Raw genomic sequence first — 13,480 nt, 5'->3', positions numbered from 1 at the left:
GCCCAGGTTTCCACTCTATTCAGAATGTAACAGAAACCACATTGATCTGGAAGGTAGCCTCCTCACAAAAAGAGACTGAATTACACCTTCTGGTCCCTAACCAGGTCGGGGCCTTTCTCTTCCCTGTCCCTGACTGGTCACCTGGGGTCACTGGCACCTTACAGCAGCGAGGCCGTAGGGTCCCGGGGAGCACGAAGCGGAATTTGGACAGACGATTTCCTGGTGCCCACGGCATGGAGGCTACTGGTTATCAGATGGGCCCAGGATCCAGGCTGACTTGGGAGAGGAAAGCTTCCCTACCCTCCGTAGCCTCCGTCTAAGTGGCAGGTCACCCCTGCCACTTGGTGTCCCACACAGGGTCAGGAGGGCAGGGAGCAGCGCCACGGCCTCACCCTGGCTCTGCACCTCGGCGAGACCTCCAGGGATCTGCTGCCTGCCCGCTGCCCAGCCCTCCCGCAGCCAGCATCAAGAGGCGGGCGCAGGACCAGAACGACGAGGTTTCTACATATTAACCAGGGAACCAGGGGCAGAGGGGACCCAGGCCCTCACTCCACGAGGCTCTGCCTAATAGAAGGAGGGGTGACAACACGGAGCTGCCGCCCCGCCAGGAGCCAGGATGTGGTCCTGACTTCTCCAGGAGGGTGGGGAGGTAAGAAACGGCGCCAGGGGGTCTGCTGTGTGGTGGAGCAGACAAGACCCGGCCTGCCCGGCCCGCCCCAGTGCCGTGGGCCCTGCGGGGCCGGGGAGGGCTCTGAGGAAGTGGCCCACTGACCTTTGGCATCTGGGGCAGAGGAGGCATTCTGAGTTCGTCTGTGCTGGGCGGGTCCTGCAGGACTCCTGCTGTGTGGTTTTAGGTCCAGTTCAGAGTCCTGCAAGCAGGGATCCGGGCCTTGCCCTGGGCTGGGAATCTTGCCTTCCATCAGCTGCAACCCCCGTGCTTCACAGAAGGAGGAACGGAGGCTAAGCGTGAGGTGAGCCAGGCTCCACGTGCTGCCCAAACAGGCCCTGGGTCACCGGCTTCCTCCTTGATAAGGTCTCCGGCAAATATTTGATGAGGGAGGAGGCTGGGAGGGCTGGGAGTTCAGTTTCTCAGGGCCGAGCTGACTGTCAGGGGTCAGGCTCCACGTGGCTGCCACCTCCCAGCACCCGGTGCAGCTAGGGAGGCCCACGCAGCCCAGTTCTAGCAAAGGACATCTCACGGAGGCCCGCAGGAGGCTGGCCTCGCCGAATGCCAAAAGGAGGCCTTTAGCTTCTGCCTTCTTCCTTCCTGGACACTGGGCATCGTGATGGCCGGGAAATAGCAGCTAGGTTGGAGTCACGTGGGTGGCTGAGACAGTAAACGGATGCTTCTTGCTTGTGACTAAGAACTCTCCAAACTGGAGGCTTCCTAGGGGCTGCGTAACAAATCACACCAGACATGGCCGGACATGATAGACGTGTCCTCTCACAGCTCTGGGGGCCAGCAGTCCAGAGCTGAGGTGTCCGTAGGGCTGTCCCTTTGGTAGGAGCCTGGCAGGGGGAGCTGCTCCTAGCCCTCCTGCTCCTGCGGGCGCTCCCTGGCCTGCAGCCACCTCATCCGGGCCCTGCCTGTCATCTGTCACGTGGACATCTTCCCCGAGTGTCTCTCTTATTGTACTACATTGGGGCCCACCCTGCTCCAGCAAGACCACCCCAACTTATGATACAGGCCACGACTCTTTCCTCTTCAATCAAGGCCACGTCTGAGGTTCCCAGGAAGACATGGATTTGGGGAGAGGGGCTGTCGTTCACCCCAACCCCAGTGCAGGGCTCAGGTACGTCACCCCCTCGCTACGGGAGCAGCCGTTGCAGGGACCCAGCAAGGCGGTGATTTCTACTGCCTAGAACCAGGACTCGACCTCGGACATCCACCCTGCGGTCAACAGAAGCATCAGTTACTGTGATTTATTATGGCTGTCCAGTGTGGCTAGGACGTGGACATTTAAGCGGGTCGTAGCGGTTTGTGTTCACTGAAGCACAGCTACGATAACATACTTGTGGGACTTGAGTTGCATTCTTGGAACGGGGCTTGAAAGTCAAGTTGCCAGGAGTCCTGGGCAGAGTGGACAGGAGCACCAGGTCTAGCACCGGGACTTGTCAGCCCTTCAACACTGTCCGTCCAGCAGGTGGAGCAGGCTTTGGGCTTCTGTTGGCTCCAGTGTGGTGGGAGAACGTGTATGTTTATGAACCACTTTCTTTCTTGGTGTTTTCCCCTTCCAGGCCTTGGTCTTTTTTGCTGTGTTAAGAGTGTGACTTCATAGGTTGCTCCGTCTGGTCTCAAACTCCTGGGCTCCAGGTTACCCCGTGCGTGGCTGGGGCTGGAGGTATGCGGCACCACGCCTGGCTTGTGGTTTATCTGTTAATGGGCTCACGGTTCTTGCCCGGAACGATGTTTGGGCATAACTGCTCTTTATATTTAGAAATTAATGATATTAGGAAAGTTGTACCGGCTTGTAAATAAATATAGACCTTGCAGGTAACCTGATTACCAGTTAACACCTATTTTTTAGAATTTGATATCATCACAGCTGGAAATACATCTCAGTGGTACAGTGCTTTCCTGGTGTTTGAGTCATATCACCCCCAAGAAAAGCAAAAACTGCAACGGCCTTACCTGGATGCTGGTGGCGCCAGCTTGTAGTTTTGCATTCGTTTTTATTTATTTATTTTTTGTGGTACTGAGGATTGAAGTCAGGGGCAATCCTACCTCTGAGCCACACCCAGCCCTATTTTTATTTTGAAACAGGATCTCACTAGGTTGATGGGAGTCTCATTACTTGCCCAGGCTGTCCAACCTACAATCCTCCTGTCTCAGCCTCCCAACCACTGGGATTTGCAGGTGTGTGCCACTATGCCCAGCAATTCTTGCTTTTATTATTTTAATAAGTATCCTACAATTTGACATTGTTGTGTATTACTAGAGGTTGTTTTCAACTTTTTGGTAGTAGGGATTAAGCCCAGGGGCATTCTACCTCTGAGCTATACTACCAGCATCCCCATCCTTTTTTTGAAACCAGTTCTAAGTTCCTGAGGCTCTCACTAACTTGCAATATTTTTGCCTCAGCCAATCAAGTGCTGGGATTCCTGTGCCACCATGCCCCACTACTAGAGGTCGTTTCTAACACTTTTTTTGTGTGTGTGTGTGGTACTGGGGGTGGAACCCAGAGGCTTTCTACCTCCGAGCTATACGCCCAGCCCTATATTATATTTTATTTTGAAACAGGGTCTCACTAAGTTGTTGAAAGCCTCACTAAGTAGCTGAGGCTGGCTTCGAACCTGCGCGATCCTCCTGTCTCAGCCTCCCAAGCGCGGGGATTACAAGCGTGCGCCACCACGCCCAGCTCTAACACATTTTGTGATATGCTGAATGTAACTCCTTCCCCTCAACACCTTGAAGCGTGTGATAGTCAAGTGTTTCAAAACAAAACAATCTCATGGGGTTTTCAAGTCTAGAGAGTTTTGAAAGCCGTTGTGGAGACTTTAGAGTTGCAAAGCTCTGGTCTAGCAGTCGATTCATCCCCAGGGATGATTTCACATGTATCTAACCACTTCCTTCTTCAAAAATTAGGAAAGAGAGCCAGGTGTGGTGGTGCACGCTTGTCATCCTAGCATTTGGGAGGCTGAGACAGGAGGATCTCGGTTCGTGGACAGCCTCAGCTAATATTTAGTGAGGCCCTTTGCCACTCAGTGAGACCCTGACTCAAAATAAATAAAAAATAGGGCTGAGGATGTAGCTTGGAGATAGAATGCCCCTGGGTTCCATCCCCAGTACCACACACACACACACACACACACACACACACACACACACACGACTAGCATTATTTTAGAAGGGGAATTAGTGTGATGTTAACGTTACCAATAAACAAACAAACGTGGTATATGAACAGAGACTGGCTCCACGTCCGCCAGTGGGCAGGCCTCAGCAGGGGTATGGAGATTGCGGTTCACTAAGGCGGCCAGCAGCAAGCCCCCATGGCTTCCTGGAGTCTGGATCAGTTTCCTGGGGCCAGGGAGATACTTTTGCTGAACCGTCCTGTATTCACCTGTAAAGTGAGGCCAGAGACCACATCACTCACAGGACAGTGAAGGGCCGTTTATCAGCTGTCACCTTGTAGGAGTGCTCCTCTGAGCCTCTCGACTCACCTATAACAGGAGGTTTCAGACTCACCTGCCTCACAGGATGCATACGGGATGGTGGGTGTGCCGCGGACGGTTGGTACCATCCCTGGTAACTCTGTGGTGTTTCAAAGAGTAAAACATGGGGCTCTGAGGAATTCAGGCCTGTCACTTGCCTGAGCTTCTGGGAGCCCTAACTTGCCTGCAGATCAGCTTTCAGGGTGGGGCTGCTCCAGCTGTTCCTAGGACACCTGTCGGTTCGGAGAGGAGCATTAGCGTGAGGTAATCTTTCCCTTCTCCCTCTCACAGTGTAGACAGCCACGCCTTCAGCTCTGTGCACAAAGGGCGGGGTGCAGGCAGTGTGGATGGTGTGCAGACCCAAGTGGCGCAGGCGAGCAGTAGTGGTATCGACCTTCCCCGGGGGGCAGCGCACTCTGCACGGGTGAGAATATAATTAGATCTTTTTCTCTCAAAGACATAGCTTGACTTAGGCTCACATTTTTTTTATTTTTTTATTTTTTTATTTTTTTGTGATGGTACTGAGGGTGGAACCCAGAGGCTTCCTACCTCTGGGCTATACTCCCAGACCTATTTTATATTTTTTTAAATTTGGAAACAGGGTCTTACTAAGTTGCTGAGAGCCTCACTCAGTAGCTGAGGCTGCCTTCGAACCTGTGCGATCCTCCTGTCTCAGCCTCCCAAGCGCGGGGATTGCGAGCGTGCGCCACCACGCCCGGCTCACATTCTTTTTTAAAGTTAGCATTTCTTTTTTTGCAGGTCTGGGGATGGAACCCAGGGACATTTGACCTCCGAGCTACACCTCTCTGCCCAATTTTTATTCTTTATTTTGAAACAGGGTCTAAGTTGCGGAAAGCCTCACTGAGTAGCTGAGGCTGTCCGCGAACCGCGATTCTCCTGTCTCAGCCTCCCGAATGCTGGGATTACAAGCGTGCGCCACCATGCTCAGCTTAAAGTTAGCATTTCTTAAGCCCCAAAAGAAGATGCTACTAAAATAATTGCTATCTTGGTGTGGCGGCACACGCTTGTGATCCCAGCATTCGGGAGGCTGAGACAGGAGAATCGCGGTTCGCGGACAGCCTCAGCTACTCAGTGAGGCCCTCCGCAACTTAGTGAGACTTGGTTCCAAAAATAAATAATAAATAGGGGAAGGGCTATATAGTTCAGAGGTTAGATGCCTTTGGGTTCTAGACCCTCAAAAAAAAATCATTGGTGTCTCTTTACTAAAGGAACAGGCATTCTCTAAGAGTACTAAGGCAGAAATCCCATATTCCTGGTAAGATTTAAACTCTGAAATTTTATTTCTCAAAACATTTTGTGAATAAACTATTGCAAGGGAAAGCAAGAAGCAGAGGTTTTACACATGTTTTTTTTAACTAGTAGAGATACGTTAACAGACAATCCTGTCATTTAGAGGTTGCTGCACTGATAGCCAACTCTTGCCAGGCAAAACTCAGTGCACAGATAGAAAGCTCAGGACAGAGGACTGACGTTCGCGAAGGATGCAGGATGTATCAGAAGTCCTTAAGCCTCGGCCTCCTCTTCGACCTCCTCCTCCTCCTCAAGCTCCCCCCTTCTCCTCGGCCGCGGCGTCCTGGTACTGCTGGTACTCGGACACCAGGTCGTTCATGTTGCTCTCGGCCTCGGTGAACTCCATCTCGTCCATGCCCTCGCCCGTGTACCAGTGCAGGAAGGCCTTGCGCCGGAACATGGCTGTGAACTGCTCCGAGATGCGCTTGAACAGCTCCTGGATGGCCGTGCTGTTGCCGATGAAGGTGGCCGACATCGTGAGGCCACGGGGCGGGACGTCGCACACGGCCGTCTTCACGTTGTGGGGGATCCACTCCACGAAGTAGCTGCTGTTCTTGCTCTGCACGGCCAGCATCTGCTCGTCCGCCTCCTTCATGGACATGGGGCCCCGGAAGATGGCGGCCGCCGTCAGGTAGCAGCCATGGCGGGGGTCGCAGGCGGCCATCACGTTCTTGGCATCGAACATCTGCTGGGTGAGCTGGGGCACCGTCAGGGCGCGGTACTGCAGGCTGCCCCGGGCGGTCAGGGGCGTGAAGCCGGGCATGAAGAAGTGCAGGCGCGGGAAGGGCACCATGTTGACGGCCAGCTTGCGCAGGTCGGCGTTGAGCTGGCCCGGGAAGCGCAGGCAGGTGGTGACCCCGCTCATGGTGGCCGACACCAGGTGGTTGAGGTCGCCGTAGGTGGGGATGGTCAGCTTGAGGGTGTGGAAGCAGATGTCGTACAGGGCCTCGTTGTCAATGCAGAAGGTCTCGTCCGTGTTCTCCACCAGCTGGTGCACGGACAGCGTTGCATTGTAGGGCTCCACCATGGTGTCTGACACCTTGGGTGAGGGCACCACGCTGAAGGTGTTCATGATGCGGTCGGGGAACTCCTTGCGGATCTTGCTGATGATCAGGGTGCCCATGCCCGCGCCCGTGCCACCGCCCAGCGAGTGGGTGAGCTGGAAGCCCTGCAGGCAGTTACAGTTTTCCGCCTCCTTCCGCACCATGTCCAGGACCAACTCCACCAGCTCGGCACCCTCTGTGTAGTGGCCCAGTTATTTCCAGCCCCATTCTGGCCTGCGCGAGGGAAAGAGAATGTTAGACACAGAGATGTAAGGACTTTAGATCCCATCAACTAGACTGTAGAGGAAGAGGAAGGACTGGTCTTAGATGACTTTTGAGATGGGCTTCTGTAATACTTTGTTGCCTAAAAAAATCGGTATCCTAAAAGACTTCAATGTTACGTAAGAACACATCAACATGGCCACGAGCTCAAAAGCTCCTGGGATCATCCTGATAAGTTGGGTCCTACACTCATGTGACTTTGTGTCACATGACCTCTGCAGGGCAAGGGAGGGGCTGAAACCCCCGCGAGAATTGGGCGTTCCCGCGAGTAAACCCTCCTCTCGCGAGATGCATACCTTGAAAAGGAGAGCCCGCGTCCTCAAGCTTCGGACAGGCGCGCGGGCCCCATGGTGCCTCGCCCTGATCCCCGGGAGAGCCGTGCCATTAAAACTTTACATGCCATGTGTACCAGACCTCTCTCGTGTTTTTCACACTCCGCCATATTCACATTATTTTTACTTTACTCGCATTAATTTTTTATTTTACTTATCATTTGGTGCCGAACCGGGAGAACTCTTAGGTCCCTCCCCATTTTTTTTCCTTTTTTTTTTTTCTGTTTTCTCTTTTTATTTTTACTCTCTTTTTGAGCCCCGGACTCTCCGACCCGCCAGCAGCTCGACTGTGAGGTCCCACACCAGCGCTCCGCTTGCAGGCGTTGCTCCCACCACTGCCGCCGCTGCCGCCCCGTGCCTGCCCGGACCGTAAGTCTTCTTCCCCAGCCCCACGCTCTCCGGGAGAGCCGGCGGCCTTCTTCCCACCCCGGGCTCTGCTGAGAGTCCGCGGCCATCTTTCCAGCCCCAAGCTCTGCTGAGAGCTCGCGGCCATCTTTTCGGCCCCACGCTCTGCTGAGAGCCGGTGGCCATCTTTCCGGCCCCGCGCTCTGCTGAGAGCCAGTGGCCATCTTCCAGCTCTGAGCTCTGCTGAGAGCTCACGGCCATCTTTTCAGCCCCGCACTCTGCTGAGAGCCGGTGGCCATCTTTCCGGCCCCGCGCTCTGCTGAGAGCCGGTGGCCATCTTTCTGATCCCGCACTCTGCTGAGAGTCTGCGGCCATCATTCCGGCCCTGCGCTCTGCTGAGAGCCAGTGGCCATCTTTTCCTGCCCACGTGCTCTCTTCTGGAGCGCCGATGGCCATCTTCCACTGCCACCACGGCCGCAGCCACCACTCCGGGGCGTGCAGGCTCCGCCGGCCGCCAGGCTGCCAGTTCCACCTGCCCGGAGCCAGGCTCCTTGGGTGATGCTGGCACCTGCTCTGCTTGCCGACCTCCTGCACGGGCCAGGACCTCTGCCTGCTGCTTGGACCTCCTAAAACCGCCGTTCCAGCTCGGCGCTCCAGTCACCACCAGGACCTCTGGCCGATTTGCCCTGCCCGCCCCGAGCCAGGCTCACTGGGCGGCGTACAGCCAGCTTCGGTGTCCGCCACAGTCACCCGTGCCAGACGTAGCTCTACTCGCTGCTGCTCCGTTCCGCCCGCCCAAGCCAAGCTCACTGGCGGTGCTCCTCGGGGCCCAGCCTCAGCGTCTGCTGTGTGCCTGGAAGCCATTTTGTCTCCACGCCGCAAACCCGGCAAGCCATGCCGCCTGTGTGCCACCGTTTGATCCCACCTGCGCCAGCTGCCAGTGCCATCCACATCAGCCACCAGCATCTGCGTGCCCCAGCTCCACCACGCTCCAGCAGCTTCTCAGCGTTTCTGTCACAGCCAGCACTGGCTGGCAACACTTCACTCCTTCCCTTGGTTAGCGGGTTCTGGACTTGGGTCTTCTGGTCCACTGGGACCCCAAAATCCAAGTGCTTGGTGACCCATTGTCCCCTGGTCCACTGGGACCACCCTGCGGATGACCAGGTCATCCTCCGGTTTTGAGAAGGGATGAAGACGTTCTTCCCTATCTCTTAACCTCTGTTTCTGAACGATTGAGCAGGGAAATCGGGGACGCCCATTTCCTGTTCTTCATTTCCGCCCGCGAACCAATTATGGGGAGTCGAACCTTTATACTAGCAGATGCCCTGAGAGCCTGTCTGCCTTGATACGAGTTGGGAAATGGGTTGCGGTGGCCCAGGAATAGTTAGGAACTTTTCTAAGTGGTCTGGTATCCCTCCAAATGCTCTCCCCTATCAGCTGCCATTTAATTTCTCCCAGCCGCCATTTTGTGATGGCGCGCAGTCGCTGCCTGGTGACGTCACAGTCGCCATCTTGGCCCCCACCAGACTACAATTTTGTTGGACGGCTGCCCGGCCGCTCCGCATGGTCCTAAATGCGCTCGGCTTCTAGCTCCCTTTCCAGCCCGCTTGGGCACGCCCTAGGTGCTGCGGGAAACGCCGGGGCCAGGCCGGGGCTGGGGCGAAACCCTCTGCCCATGGGGAGTCTGCGTTGCCATTCTTGCCAGACACCTGCTCCGGGACGCGCTCTTTGTGTGTGAGTGTAGGTCCGTCGCAGCTGACAGAACCTTAACATGGCATCTAAAGTTTTAATTCCAGAGAGAAACAGGTGGAGATGGAGCGTACACTCTGACTTTGCCAAAAAGCAGATCTCTGGTAGCTGCCCTTCGGCTGGCGGTGATGGCTCAGCCCTCTGGAGCGCCACCTAGGTGTGGAGGACTGCAACAACAACTACCTCCAGGAGCCTGCCTCAAGTGGGGCAAAGCCACGCCCACCAATCAGACTGCTCGGCGTGTGGCCAGGAGGGCCACTGGAATAATGCCCTTGGAAAAGGGTGAGCCCCAGGTGCTTCAACACAGGGGGAGCACCTTTCCAGACCAGGCCCCGCCGCTGGCCCTACTCAGCCTGGCTGAAGACTGATGGCTCCTGGATCCCTCAACCTCCATCCTCTTTGCCAGCTCAGGGTAGCTCTCCAGGTACTGAGTAAGCCAGTCTCCTTTTTGGTCGCCTGCTCAATCTCATGATTTGTTTTTTTCTTTAATAGCCCTTGCCTGTTCAAGCCTCCTCAAGCGCACATCACTAAGCTGTCCAGGGTAACCTCCAATTCGCACTGCAGCTATGCACCCACCTGCACCCCCTTCTGGGGGACTGGACTCCTGACTCCTCCCGGCCTGGGGCCCCTGACGACGCCCCTTGACAGCAGGAAGAAGCTAGAGGGTCCAATCGTCATCCATTATCCCTACCATCAAAAGGCCGGGATGATAAGTTGGGTCCTACACTCATGTGACTTTGTGTCACATGACCTCTGCAGGGCAAGGGAGGGGCTGAAACCCCCGCGAGAATTGGGCGTTCCCGCGAGTAAACCCTCCTCTCGCGAGATGCATGCCTTTAAAAGGAGAGCCCGCGTCCTCAAGCTTCGGACAGGCGCGCGGGCCCCACGGTGCCTCGCCCTGATCCCCGGGAGAGCCGTGCCATTAAAACTTTACATGCCATGTGTACCGGACCTCTCTCGTGTTTTTCACACTCCGCCATACTCACATTATTTTTACTTTACTTGCATTAATTTTTTATTTTACTTATCACATCCTAAATTAAAAAGCTGGAAGTAGCCAGGCGTGGTGGTGCACGCTTGTAATCCCCGCGCTTGGGAGGCAGAGACAGGAGGATCGCACAGGTTCGAAGCCAGCCGCGCACGCTGGCTTAGGAGACCCTGTTTCCAAATAAAAATGTAAAAATATGTCTGGGAGTGTAGCCCGGAGGTAGAAGGGCTTCCAGGAACCCTGGTACCACCAAAAAAAAAAAAAAAAAAGTTGGAAGTAAAGGAGGTTTACCCAGCCAGCGCCAGCTGCTTCTAAGAGCAGAAAGAATTAGGCACATGCTCTGATTAGGTAGAATTAAGCAAACAAGGGGAAAGGCAATGTGATTACAGCGGAAGAGGGGCTTGGTCCGCCCTTTTAAAATTAATTATTATTATTGTAGTACTGGGGATAGAACCTGAGGGGAATTCTACCTTCAAGCTATACCTCTAGCCCCCCCCCCCTTTTTTTATTCTTTATTTTGAAACAGGGTCTCACTGAGTTGCAACCGGCCTAAATAGCTGAGGCTGTCCGGGAACTGTGATCCTCCTGTCTCAGCCTCCCAAATGCTGGGATTACAAGTGTGCGCCACCATGCCGGGATACTTTATTATTATTAATTATTATTATTATTATTATATTATTATTATTATTATTATTATTATTATTATTATTTGGTGGTATTGGGGGTAGAACCCAGGACCTTTTCTACCTCCGGGCTATACTCCCAGACCTATTTTATACTTTATTTGGAAACAGGGTCTCACAAGTTGCTGAGAGCCTCACTAAGTAGCTGAGGCTGGCTTCGAACCTGTGCGATCCTCCTGTCTCAGCCTCCCAAGCCCTGGGATTACGAGCGTGCGCCACCACGCCCGGCTACATTTTTATTATTTTGAAACAAGGTCTTACTACGTTGCTGTGCACTGGACTCAAGCCTGCAATCCTCCTGTCTCAGACTAGGAGCATCGGCAGGTACCGCTGTGCGCGGCTTGGCCGAGTGCCTTGATGGTTACCTGTTGTCACTCATCTTTCAAGCCCTGTCCCAAGGTTTCTTGCTTTAGTATTTCCTTTCAGACGCTGTTGTTGTGGAGTGCCAGGACAGCCTCTGCAGGCTGACCTCGATCCCCAGCTGCCCAGTGAGTGACCAGGGACATGATCCCCTATGGACTGAGTGGAGTTGGCCCAGAACTAGTGCACCTCGGCACTGAGCAGTGAGAAGGGAAGGAGGGAGGCGAGTCATGTGACCAGCTCCACCGACTGTGGACGTACCGAAAACAAAGTTGTCTGGCCTGAAGATCTGGTCGAATGGTCCCGACCTCACGAGTCCATTGTGCCCGGCTCCAGGTCCACCAGTATGGCCCGAGGCACGTATTTGCTGCCTGCGGAACGAGAGCAGACTTAGACCTGTGTTTGGCAAAGAAATAATGGGCAGGGTCCTGTTCTATGGCCCTCACAGAAGAGCTCATTACACATTTGAGACAAAGAGTGAGAAAAGAGGAGGTGCTGAGCACACTCAGTCCTGGCTCAAAAGCAGGACTCTTCAGGAACCATGAAATATATATATATATATATATATATATATATATATATATATATATATTTTTTTTTTTTTTTTTTTTTTTGTCGTTGGCAACTGAAACATAATATGTAGGAAGCATAGCTTTGTCTTGTGAAGTGTAGCTTTGCTCAGCCTCAGCGTGGGAGCGAGGTCGACATCCGTACGTACCAGTGACTTCGTTGTAATACACGTTGACCCTTTCCAGCTGCAAACCACTGTCTCCGCAGTAACTGCCCGTGAGTTCGATCCCATGCTCATAGCTAATCACTTCCCAAGACTGAAATGAAGAGGGCATCCCGTCATGGCCTGGCTCCTCGCTGTCACTGAGCAGCGCTGGTGGGGTCAGAGAGTGAAGAGCCTGAGGCCAGAGAGTGGCGGCCGCTCAGTGGCTTGGGAACTGCAGGGCATGGGCCATTTTATGGCCACCAACTGGGGGCTGGGAAGAGTGGGCAACACAGACCCCCTCTGGGGAGCAGTGGCAGAGGAGGGCTGTCCCTCTTGGCAGGACTGAATATCACCAGGTTCCCGGCTGAGGGAGGGGTCCAGGAGGACTGGGGATCTGGTGGCCCTGGGGCTGCCTGCCTCTTCTCCGTAGACAGTGCCAAGAATCTCGAGATTCGCCTCTAGTCATGGCCCTGCAGGGAATGGGTGGGTGAGGGTAGCATGATGTTGGGATGGCACTGAGGAGGCAGCAGAATAAACTGGCCATCAAGAGGCCATAGACTGACTCCATGGTAAGACAGTGCACCGCGTAAGAGGGCTGTGCCCCAAGGAAACTTACAGGGCCTTAATTAAAGGCAGACACGGCCTTGTGGCGGGTTGGATGGCTTCCCTGACTTCCCAGCGTCCTCCTCCCTAGAAAACACCACCTGGGGGCCAGGGGCCACCACAGGCTCCCTGAGGTCTAGTCCCCCACCTGGCTGCCTTGGGGTCTGACCTAGCCTGCCACCACCCCGCCCAGCCCCTGGCCACCATCACACCCACCTTGGCCCCAATTTGGTTGCCACACTGGTCCGCCTGGATGTGCACAATCTCACGCATGATGCTGGCTGCAGCGTGGAAGTGCCGGTCCTGGGAGCTGTGCCTTCCAAGTGAATCTGAGTGCAGCTATACAGAAACCTACCGATGCCCCCGCAGCTCTGGCTTTTATACCCTGGACCTGCCCACCTGGTGATGTAATGGTGGGTGGGGCTTGGGCAGCTAGGTGTGGATTCCAGCTCCATGAGGGAAAGCTGGGCCTGGTCCCAGGTGCAAAGGTGTTCTGTGGGGCGGGGCTGCTGGGCCCAGGGGGGGTGCCTGGCTGTGGAATTTGGTAGCTAAGAGCAGCATCCACCCTCTGGAACCCAGAGGGGCTGGAGACGGGTCTGGAACCAGGGGGTGGGGGTGGACCTGCCTTCAAACACTGTCCTCACCCCAGGGCAGAGCAGGCCTGAGGTGCCTTTTGAAGCAGGGAGCCACAGGTTTTTTTTTTCTTTTCTTTTTTTTCCCCCTTTTTTCTTTCTTTCTTTCTTTCTTTCTCTCTTTCTTTCTTTCTTTTTTTCTTTTTTGATACTGGAGATGGAACCCAGGGTCTTTCTACCTCCAGCTGCACTTCCAGACCTATTTAAAAATATATATTATTTGGAAACAGGGTCTCACTAAGTTGCTGAGAGCCTCACTAAGTAGCTGAGGCTGGCTTCGAA

The 13,480-nt window shown here is 54.4% G+C and overlaps 1 pseudogene across 1 annotated transcript; it reads right to left on the bottom strand.

The window, feature by feature from the left end:
• Nucleotides 1–5,716: 5,716 nt before the first annotated feature.
• On the bottom strand, nucleotides 5,717–12,839 carry LOC308264266 (tubulin beta-4 chain-like; annotated as a pseudogene). Its single transcript has 4 exons — nucleotides 12,783–12,839; nucleotides 11,967–12,075; nucleotides 11,510–11,619; nucleotides 5,717–6,743 (listed from the first exon to the last, which is right to left on the bottom strand). The product of its transcript is annotated as a tubulin beta-4 chain-like (transcript).
• Between the last annotated feature and the right edge of the window lie 641 nt (nucleotides 12,840–13,480).

The sequence above is a fragment of the Muscardinus avellanarius genome (genome assembly GCF_963383645.1).
Source record: "Muscardinus avellanarius genome assembly, chromosome: 6".
In the NCBI taxonomy this organism is placed as follows: domain Eukaryota; kingdom Metazoa; phylum Chordata; class Mammalia; order Rodentia; family Gliridae; genus Muscardinus; species Muscardinus avellanarius.
The sequence above is the reverse complement of the archived record's forward strand: the minus strand, read 5'-3'. Positions and strand labels throughout refer to the sequence as shown.